Consider the following 12,401-nt stretch of genomic DNA (forward strand, 5'->3'; position numbering starts at 1 on the left):
CTTAATGTTGTGATTTATCCAAATTTAAATGATATCTAGTTTTCCTCAAAAAATAAACAATATCTGCTGGTCATAAATAAATATAAAAGAAAAATAAAGGTTAAAATGGAAAAAAAGAGAAAAAATAATTATGAAAGAGAAACAAAGGTTTTAAGGAGGCTGTCATGGTGGAGTTTTTGATGGATTTCAATATAATTAGACAAGAAATGGAGAATAAGGTCTAGGCTAAAATATAGATCTTTAAGCGAGAATATATAAAAAAAATAGAATAAAAAATATTGTAGCAAATAAGTGGTTAACAAAGAGCTCGCCTGTCTTGCACTTTTATGTTCCTTTTTTTTTCCCCTCCTTATCTACTTTTCATTCTAATTCTAGCCTCTTTTTTCTTTATACCCTTTTTCTTTGGCTTTTTTCAATCTCAAATTTTGTTGTTCCAATCAATTGGCTTATTGTACCCAAACTTTTTTTTCATGTAATATCTCTTTTGACAGCTACCTATGGGGATGAATACATGGCATTACTCTTGAAAAGTGTCTAAGATTGTGAATGCAATCATAACATTACAAGACATGTAAAATTTGATTTTGTTTACGAGTATATAATCTATGCAATGCATGGAATAAAATTTTTTTTCTTCTTTTTCAAATATTTTTGAATATAATATAATAATATAATAAGTTATAATAAATAGAAAGCTTCAATATCCAAATTTATGTTGTTATTATAAGCAATAAAGTTTAACGATTGCCATTAAAAACTTCTGTTAATAATACTTGCATTGTTAATATTGGTCTCCACATGGCGTATGGAGTACTCTAATAAATTGAACCGCCATACAAAACTTTCATCATTAATACCGATGTCATTGATATAGACCCCACATGATACGCAAGGTATGATTCTTCTTTTGCTTTTTACAAATATTTTTGAAATGCAATATGACAATATAACAAACAACAATAAATAGAAGGCTTCAATAGTCAAATTTTATTGCACATTAAGCAATACATTTTAATGATAGCGAAGCACATTAACTCCTGCATCATTAATATTTGTTGCCTATTAAGCAATGAACTTTAATGATGAATGATCATGTTAATATTAGCATAAATAATACTAACAACCACATAGTGATCGGAGAGTTTTACTTAGGCCGGACCCCTATTTTAGATATGTACTAGTATATAACCTATATAATGCATGTTGTATGATTTTTTCTCTTTTTTCAACAACTCTTGAGATGAAACATAGCAACACAACAAATTACAATAAATAAAATTTTCAATATTCAATTTTTTGTTGCACATTAAATAATACACTTTAATAAATATTGAGAAGAAACTCTCGTCATCAATATCAGCATCATTAATATCGACATATGTGTAGCGAAGAACTCTTCAGACCGAAACTCTCTGCAAAAATCCCTCCAGGATATCTACATTACGAATTTTTTTCCTAATTCTAAAATGTAATATGGTAATGTAACAAATCATAATAAATAGAAGGCTAATAGCTAAATTTTTGCTGCACGTTAACAAATAAGTTTTAATGATGGTCGAACATATTAATACCAGCATCATTAATATCTATTGCATATTAAGTAATAAACTTTAATAACAGCCAGGTATATTAATATACTGGCATCTGCATGGAGAATGGAGTACTCTACATAAGCTAACCCTCCATTTTAGACATATACTAGTGTGTAACTCATGTGATGCATGGGGTACAATTTTTTTCTATTTCTCGACTATTCTTGAAATGTAATATATAAATATAATAAATTATAATAAATAGAAAATTTTAAGAGCCAAATTTATGTTTCTTATTAAGCAATTAACTTTAATAATGGCTTAGCAGAAATGTCCATCATTAATACTGATATTATTAATACTAGCATCTACATAACAAAATGGAGAACTTTGTACATTTTGATAGTAATATCAGTTTAGATAAGTATATACTTTTATATTTTAGCTAGATAATATTCTCAAATATAAATTATACTTGTATCAATTATATAAGTATCATTGATACTTAATATTAATAATAGTAAGATACTCCATTATCCATCACTTATAGTCACTTATCAAGAACAAATAATATAAATACTCACTTGTAATAGATATTTGTTAATAAGTAATCATGAAAGGTCTTTTTTTTCTCCAGCCCTTCTTATTATCCAAAATAAAGAACCATATCATGATATTATTAATATGGTGTCTATGTGGCTAATGTAGAGCTCGGCTTCATATAATTTCATTTCACATCACTAAATATTAGTGAATCTCATTCAAATTTTTTTTCTTTTCATACTTATTATGTTTCCCTCGCATAGACATGACTACAACAATCTATTTACTAATTTATAAATCTTTAAATCATAGAACACTTTCAGCAGGTCACTAGAAATTATTGATCTCTATATGAATATGGGTTGTTTCAGTTCAAGTACTCCTTTTCAACTAGAGTGCATATCCTAAAGTTGGTTGTTGAAGCTAACCTGAGTCTAATGTTAGAAGACTTATAAACCGAAAGATATAACACAACATATAAAACTATTCAATTCATACTATAAACTTGTTAGAATACTAGAACCATACAATGCACAAGGTATTATATTTTTCTCTTTTTCAAAATTTTTTGAAATATAATATTAGAAATCAATTAAAGACTTAAATAGCCAAATTTCTGTTATACATGAAGGAATGAACTTTAGTGATGCCGAGGAAACTTTCCATCAAATATCTAAACTCATATAGTAATATCAATTTAAATAAGTATAATACTTATCTATTTTAGTTAGGTACTATTCATAAAAATTTATACTTATATCAATTATTGTAATTGGTAATTATACAATTGATATTTAATATTGATAAAAATAAGTCAGTTTATTAACTAACAATTGTACCAACTTTTCATTATAGGAACAAATCATATAATTTTCATATCAGCTATGAGAGTAAATAACAAGCATCAATTGCCACAAAATTTATTTTTTATTAATTTGGTATGTAACATGATGACTATGATAATAGTAAGTGGTAATAATTAAAATTAACGATAGTACTTTTCTAATCACCTTTCACTTGATAAAAATATTATTTCTCAAACTATTCAATTTTTTTAGGAAAAAATTGATGCAAAAAATTGTAAGATTGAAAAAGCATATAGTTAAAAAATGATGTAAATGAAAATAATAGTTGACATCAAAATTAACTATTATAAAAGATTCATTTATCAAAAATAAGAAATTTTTTAATCAAGAGGGAAAGTTATATTAAGATTTTCTAAACTTATTAAGAGTGATAATTTTTTGATGCATATGATCAGTTCTCATCAAGAATAGGGAGTTTGATGAATGATTATAGCCATTACATATATAGACAATCCAAAATAAACAGCCATATCAAGCAAGTGTCCTATTTATTATCCAAAATAAAGAACCATCTAATAATATTATTAATATGGTCCAAAATAAAACCATATCAAATAAGAGCTCTACTTTTTATTTAAAATAAAGAATTATATTATTAATGTTATTAATATGGGCATCTATATGGCAAATGGAGAGCTCAACAGAAGCTAGGCCTCCATTTTAGTTGTTGTGGTTATTAATAATCATGTGATGTGGCGCACAAGAATTCATCGAACACATAGCTTGTGCTGTGGTTCCTACATGTCTCAGAGTCCTTCATAATACTTTGTCCCAATCCCCTTGGTTAGACATAGAGGGCAAACCAAGCAGAGTAAAAGCATCAACCCCCAAGGTCGACCTTCTCCCAACCGAGCTCCATGTTAGATGTATGCCCTAGAAGCCAATCTGGCTGACACATTATTAATTCTAGGGACATAATTTTGTACTTGACTATTTATTATTGAATAAATAAAAGGCATCTTTTCATTCATATTGTTTATGTGTCTATGAATCGTCCAAAGAATTAATAAGATGATGATACATATTCTCAAGAGTTGAGAATTTGAGCCATGTATCATTGGTGATTAATTTCTAAATGCTCCTGATCAATGGATCATCACGAGGACGGTGATCGATCCGATCAGTGCACAGATCACTTTCCCTCTGGATGGACGAGACTTGAGTCCACAGTGTAGTGACACTGAAGTGATAGTGCAGGTGCTTGTTAGAGAACAAGGGTACTGAGCGTGACCAAGACAAGAAGTCACTTGGATGTTTATCCACTCGTCAGTGACTTGCTTGATGTTACAGTAGTGTGACTGGTCCTTTGACCTGCGGTGCTTCGGCTACTCACAGTGAGGTTATTGTAGTTTGATTGCACACATACATGGTCTCTAGCCATATGGGTCCATGCAGTGTAGATTGGCTGCAGTAGGTTCACTGTAGGAGTAGGGTATGCACCTACAAGGAATCTATCGACCTTGATAGAAGAGGAGAGATCCTATGTGATTTGTTAGACTGAGTTCTAAGACCTTGGCCAGGGCAGTAATATAAAGTGGAGAAAGAGTTTTCCACTATCGAACTCGAGTCGAATAAATCTTGACATATGACAGACGATGGGGTTTGACGAGTTGTCCATGACCTCCGTCCTGTAAGGATCCACGATAGTAGGACTGTATCACATGTTAACTGCACCTAGAGGTTCATCATTCCATTCTGCTGGGTAGCCACTACATGCTGCTAGGTGTCACTGGTGGATGGTGGGACTCACAGGGATTATCTCGATGATCGATAAACCCTAATGAGTTGAGTTGGAATAGTTCCAACCCATTGAAAGGAGTTTTCAATGATATTGAGATAGAGTTCACAATATATCTCACTACCAGTCAGAATAGAACCTATGGGGTCACACACACTAGAAGTATTGACCGATCCGATGGTTGAAATCGTGATTAGGAATCACAAGTAATCAATTTGATTGATAAGAAGTTGAAGAAGGAACAAAGGGAATTAACTAATTGGACTTAAACACAAATCCTACTTCGGGTAGGATTCCTAGAGTCCTAATTGGATTAGGACTGGGAATCCTAGTTGGAGTAGGACTGGGATTTCTACTTGGAATAGGATTCCTACAATCCTAATGAGATTAGGAATTTTGAATTAAAATAGGATTCCTACTTAGAGTAGGATTCCTAGAAATCCTAATTGGATTAGGACTTTGGATTCAAATAGAGTCCTAATTGGATTAGGACTAAAATTAAACAAATCCTAATTGGATTAGGATTCCTTAAGTCTAAATTAATTATTAATCTAATGAATCAACATGACTCCTAATTGGATTAGGATTGAAGAGTTCAATTGAGTCATGGTTCATTCAAGTCCTAATTGGATTAGGACTAGCATAAATTGAACACAATTTGGCCAATCCTAATTAGATTAGGATTAAACCATGAAAGAGGGACCTAATCCTCTTTGGAAGAGGATTAGGTTAACCAAGTAAGAGGGGCATCAGCCCCTCTCCACATGGCTAGGGCGACATGAAGAGAGGGGGCCGGCGCCCCCTCTTTGGTAAGTTATCATGGAGCTCCTAATTGTTAGGAGCTCCACTCCCTTTAAAAGGAGGACTAGGGCCGGCCCCCCTTAAGGTTGAATCCCTCTTCCTCCAAGCCGTGGCCCTCTCCTTTCCCTTGGTGTTCAGCCGCAAGCAAGGTGCAAGCAAAGGAGAGCTTGGCGACATCCCTTCTTCCTCCTTTTGGCTTCAACGCGTGTGAAGAGAAGAAGGCTGCGAAGGGCTTTGATCTTCTTCCTCTTCTTCATCCTTCTTCTTCCTCCTCTCAAGTGCAATCAAGAGTTGATTGAAAGAGAGAACATCAGCCATCAAAGCTATCTCTGCAAGGGAGCTAGCACCCCGGTGAGATAGAAAGCTTGGATCGGATCCTGCTTCGTGTGGATACCTGTAGAGGCCGGACGTTTGAACGGCTTCAAGCGAACCCTCTTCCAAAACCACGAATTCAGATTTGCGGTGATCATCTACCCGTGCAAGGTGAAGATTTGATCTTCCTAATAGTTCTAAAAGTTTTAATTCTTACCTAATTACGAAAGGTCTCGAAACAACGTTCATGCGATGAACGTCGAACCCGTGCATGCCGATTCCGCTGCCATCTGAAAAATTTTTGAAATATCAGCGGCATGGGCGGGTTCCCAACAGTGGTATCAGAGCCTAGGCTTCGTAGATTAAGGTAAGAATTAAATATCTAAAGGCTTATTAGATCTGAAAATTGAATGATCATGCATGCTGAAAAATTCTGCATGCAGATTTTTCAGGGGTGCTGATTTTTTGCATGCTGATTTTTATGTGATAAAAAGATGATTCTAATTGCATTGTTAATGGGATTACAAAGTTTAGAATCATGATTAGCATGATCAGCGACCTAAGTCATGATATAATCAGTTAGTTTTCAGATCTGAAAATTATAATTGTTGCATACGGTGATGATCATAGGATTCAACCCCTTTTGGTATCAAATGTAATGACCTGCGATGTGATCTGCGATGTCATGTAATTTTTCAGATGCTTGCATGCATCTTATTTGATGTTTTGAGAGGCCTGCGTGCCTCCTAAAAGGAGATGTAATTTATTTTTATTTTTATTTTACATCTGGTTGTATTTCTGTGATGTGATGTACATCAACGATCAAGTTGAAGCAAAGGCATGAGATGAAAGGTGATCTAAGCGGTTGATGGCGATGGGATCAAGAGTTGATCAAGAATCGAATCAAGGAGGCTTAGAACCAATTCAAGAGTTGAAGACCACTTGATCGATTGATGTGCATGTGCTTGTAATACGACCTAATTAGAATCTATGATCATCACCTATTTAAAGTTTAGCTTTAATTTGATGCTGCGATTATAACTGCCTGTGATGAGCCGTTTGCATGTGATGTGAATGCGAGTCGGGTAGATAGGTTTACATATGATGTATCAAACCCAATTGAGACCTAAATCAAAACCTCCTCAATCAAGTCGAGAGTGAACCGACATGAGCAAGTCATATTAGATTAATTGATCTAATTGGTGTCTAGGAAAGCATGAAAGGTGGTTACTTAATTAGGACCTTACTCTCTGAGTAAGGAGAGCCTCCCACCTGCTTACCTGGCCAATTGTTCGATTACCTCTTATGAAGGGCTCAAGTTGCAAACACTAAGACCTGATTAACCAATATTAAGTCAATAGGTCTTCCACTGTAGTAGAGCTGCTAAGGCCTTTCTGATGTTGATTTGTCTCGGCTGGACACAGTGGTCAAGTTGCATCGGGGGGCTGGACCTCTCTATAGACATGAGATGTTGTAGGGTAAAGGTGGGGTTGGGCACCAATAACTGTTAGGTGAGGACCCAATGACGACTTTATTCCTACGGTTATACGGTGGGTCTGACTTAACTAAGAAATGGGACCAATAACTGTTAGGTGAGGTCTTCATGGCTTAGAGACCAAGTTACACTGCACCATGCTTGAGAAGCATTGTACAAGAGTTGTACACTCATCCATCTATGTGTCACCAATAACTGTTAGGTGAGGTGGTATTGTAAATCGGTGGGACCGCAGTACCCACTAGAAACCCTAGTCGTGTGGGATTTCCGTTTTCCTACCAGGGGAGTGTGAGGGATTCGAGAAAATAGTGGGAGTTACATTTGTTCTAAAAGACCTTAGAACAGATTAGGATCAAGTACAAAAGTCTAACTAGAATCTTTACTCTCTGCAGATACAATGTCAGCTTCAAACCCTTTGACCCGTATTCTTGAGACCAACCGACTGACCGGAACCAATTACAAAGACTGGCTTAGAAATCTCAAAATTGTTTTGGACTGTGAAAAAATAGGCTACATACTCGATTCAGATATCCCTACACTACCAACACGTCCTACTGATGTTCAGCGTGAGATGCATAAAAAGTGGTTGGATGATGACATTAGAGTAAAATGCTATATGATGGCATCCATGTCTAATGAACTCCAATGCCAGCATGAAAATATAAAGACTGCTAGGGACATACTGGCACACCTGCAAGAGTTGTATGGTGAGCAGAGTCGCACAGCTCGTTTTGAAGTGTCCAAGAGGCTTTTCAAAGCGAAGATGCGCGAGGGGCAGTCTGTCCATGATCACGGTCTGACCATGATCAAGGACCTAGAGGAGCTTGAGAAGCTCGGTATGGACATGTACAAGGAATTACAAGTGGATTTGATCCTACAGTCACTTCCTGATTCATTTGGTCAGTTTATAGTAAACTACCACATGAATAAGATTGAATGCACTAAGACTGAACTCATAAACATGTTGGTAACTGCTGAGGGAGCCTTGAAAGGTTCAAGGGGCAATGTCCTTGCTGCTGAGTTGACTTCTGGTTCCAAGAGAAAGTCTACTTGGAAGAAAAAGAAGTCTGCTAAGAAGCAGAAGAAAGACAAGAAGCCAAAGAAGGAAGTTCAAAAGAAAAAGGCTGACGACAAAGAAAAATGTTTCCACTGCAATGTCGAAGGCCACTGGAAGAGAAACCGTCCTTCATACCTCGAGAGCCTGAAGAACAAGAAAGGTGACACACCTTCAGAAGGTATAGACTTGCTCATAATTGAAACTAATCTAACGGTTTCTTCTACTTCTAGTTGGGTTATAGATTCTGGTTCTAGTGCTCATTTGTGCACTACCATGCAGGGTCTAAAGAAAAGTAGAAGGCTGGCGGAAGGTGCAGTAACCCTTAGGGTTGGCAACGGGGCAAAACTTGCTGCTGTGGCTGTGGGCACCTACCATCTGCGACTACCGTCTGGATTTAGTTTAATACTTAGAGACTGCTATTATGTACCTGTTGCTAGCAGAAATTTGATTTCTGTTTCATGTCTAGCACAGGAAGGTCATGTTTTTACATTTGACAAAGACTGCTGTTCTATTTATTTAAGAAATAAAATAGTCGCACGTGGTTTTATGATTGACAGTCTCTATCATTTACATATGGATGTATCTGTGAATGTTACCGAGCAAGATGTGAGTGCCAAAGGATCCAAAAGATCCAGAGATGAGATCAACCAAAGATATTTGTGGCACCTCAGACTTGGCCATATTGGAGAAGACAGAATGAACAAAATGGATAAAGATGGGCTTCTCGGCTCATTGACTTCCGAGTCATATCCAACTTGCGAGTCCTGTCTTCAAGGAAAAATGGCTAGACTGCCCTTTGTAGGACATGGGGAGAGGACCACTGAAATACTTACCCTAATACATACAGATGTATGTGGCCCATTCGATGTGCTAGCCAGGGGACGTTATTCTTACTTCATTACCTTTACCGATGATTATTCACGGTATGGGTATGTGTATCTTATGAGACACAAGTCTGAGTCTTTTGAAAATCTCAAAGAGTTCAAGAATGAAGTAGAAAAACAAACTGGAAAACCTCTTAAGGCTCTTCGATCAGATCGAGGAGGAGAATACCTTAGTGGGGAATTCTGGGACTATCTCAAAGAAAACGGCATAGTCTCACAATGGACACCTCCGGGTACACCTCAACTCAGCGGGGTGTCAGAGAGGAGGAATCGGACCCTATTGGATATGGTCAGGTCCATGATGAGCTTCACTGATCTACCTATGTTCCTTTGGGGAGATGCCTTACTCACAGCGATTTATTTATTGAATAGAGTTCCCTCTAAATCCGTTCCTACCACACCGTATGAGATATGGCATGGTAAGAAACCAAGTCTGGGTCATCTCAAGATTTGGGGATGTCCGGCCCACGTCAAGAGACTACAGGCGGACAAGTTAGAGGCTAGGACCATAAGTGCTCGTTTTATAGGATATCCTAAAGAGTCATTAGGATACAATTTTTACGTCTCAGAGGATCACAATGTGTTTGTGAGCCGTCATGCCATCTTATTGGAAAATCAGTTTATCCTTGATAGAGGCAGTGGGAGGAAAATTGAGCTTGAAGAGAAAGTCTCTGAAAAGCAACGAGTCATAGATCCTATAGAACCCATTCATAAAGAGCCAGTACACGATGTCCCTCGACCACCTCGTAGATCTAGTAGGGTCTCCCATCCTCCCGATAGATACTTAGGTATACTAGAAGAGGATACCGAGGAAATGTTCCTAGTGGGAGATAGGGATCACATACAGGATCCCAAAACCTACAACGAGGCGATATCTGATATCGATTCCGAGAAATGGCTGGAAGCTATGAAGTCAGAGTTAGACTCCATGCATTCCAACCAAGTCTGGACCTTAGTAGATCCACCAGAAGGTATTGTACCTATTGGATGCAAATGGATCTACAAAAGGAAGATAGGTTCGGATGGAAAGGTAGAGACCTATAAGGCAAGGCTTGTGGCGAAAGGGTATAGTCAACGCGAAGGCATTGACTATCAGGAGACCTTTTCACCTGTAGCCATGCTAAAATCCATCCGAACATTGCTTGCCATTGCAGCATTTCATGATTATGAAATCTGGCAGATGGATGTGAAAACTGCTTTCCTGAATGGATATCTTGATGAAGATATCTATATGGAACAGCCTTTGGGTTTCACTTCCAGTGATGGAGATCACAAGGTCTGCAAGCTGCAAAGGTCCATCTATGGACTAAAGCAAGCGTCTCGGAGTTGGAACACTCGTTTCGATGACGCAATCAAAGCATTTGATTTCATCAAAAACGAAGAGGAACCGTGTGTTTACAAAAAGGTTAGTGGGAGTGCTGTCGTTTTTCTCGTACTGTACGTAGATGACATTCTCCTGATTGGGAATGATATTCCCATGCTAACCTCGGTCAAGGTCTGGTTGTCAAAAGAATTCTCCATGAAAGACCTTGGAGAAGCATCCTATATTTTGGAAATAAAGGTCTATAGAGATAGATCTAAAAGGATGCTTGGCCTTTCACAGAAGATGTACATAGAGGAGGTGCTGAAGAGGTTCAGCATGGAAAACTCCAAGAGGGGTCTCTTACCCCTTAGGCATGGAATTCATCTCTCCAAGAAGATGTGCCCCAACACATCTGAAGAGATTCAACGCATGAGCAAGATTTCCTATGCATCGGCAATAGGAAGCCTCATGTATGCCATGCTGTGTACACGACCTGATATAGCTCTTGCTGTGAGTGTCACAAGCAGATATCAGTCGAATCCAGGTGAAGAACACTGGACAGCTGTGAAGAATATTCTTAAGTACTTGAGAAGAACTAAAGATTTATTCTTGATTTTTGGAGGATCATCAGAGTTAAAGGTAGAAGGGTACACAGATTTAGACTTCATGACTGATGTCGATGACAGGAAGTCAACATCTGGATATGTGTTCTTGTGCAATGGTGGTACGGTAAATTGGAAGAGTTCTAAACAACCGATCATTGCTGATTCTACTATGGAAGCTGATTACATCGCCACCTCTGAAGCTGCTAAGGAAGGCTTCTGGTTCAAGAAATTCATTGCAGAGTTGGACGTGATGACATCAGATGCCATAACACTTTACTGCGATAATAATGGCGCCATAGCCCTTGCTAAGGAGCCAAGGTCTCATCAGAAGTCTAAGCATATAGAGCGGCGCTTCCATCTCATACGCGACTATGTTGAGAAGAAATATGTAGAGGTGCAGAGAGTAGACTCCGCGGATAACGTGGCGGACCCGTTCACTAAGCAGCTGAGTCAGCAAAAGACTGAAGCCCACCTTGAGAAGATGGGCCTAAGATATATGACCAATTGGCTTTAGTGCAAGTGGGAGATTGTTAGATGTATGCCCTAGAAGCCAATCTGGCTGACACATTATTAATTCTAGGGACATAATTTTGTACTTGACTATTTATTATTGAATAAATAAAAGGCATCTTTTCATTCATATTGTTTATGTGTCTATGAATCGTCCAAAGAATTAATAAGATGATGATACATATTCTCAAGAGTTGAGAATTTGAGCCATGTATCATTAGTGATTAATTTCTAAATGCTCCTGATCAATGGATCATCACGAGGACGGTGATCGATCCGATCAGTGCACAGATCACTTTCCCTCTGGATGGACGAGACTTGAGTCCACAGTGTAGTGACACTGACGTGATAGTGCAGGTGCTTGTTAGAGAACAAGGGTACTGAGCGTGACCAAGACAAGAAGTCACTTGGATGTCTATCCACTCGTCAGTGACTTGCTTGATGTTGCAGTAGTGTGACTGGTCCTTTGACCTGCGGTGCTTCGGCTACTCACAGTGAGGTTATTGTAGTTTGACTGCACACATACATGGTCTCTAGCCATATGGGTCCATGCAGTGTAGATTGGCTGCAGTAGGTTCACTGTAGGAGTAGGGTATGCACCTACAAGGAATCTATCGACCTTGATAGAAGAGGAGAGATCCTATGTGATTTGTTAGACTGAGTTCTAAGACCTTGGCCAGGGCAGTAATATAAAGTGGAGAAAGAGTTTTCCACTATCGAACTCGAGTCGAATAAATCTTGACATATGACAGACG

Source organism: Phoenix dactylifera, chromosome 2 (assembly GCF_051530095.1).
Source record: "Phoenix dactylifera cultivar Ajwa chromosome 2, Ajwa_hap1_PhDact_Kaust_v1.1, whole genome shotgun sequence".
Taxonomy (NCBI): Eukaryota; Viridiplantae; Streptophyta; class Magnoliopsida; order Arecales; family Arecaceae; genus Phoenix; species Phoenix dactylifera.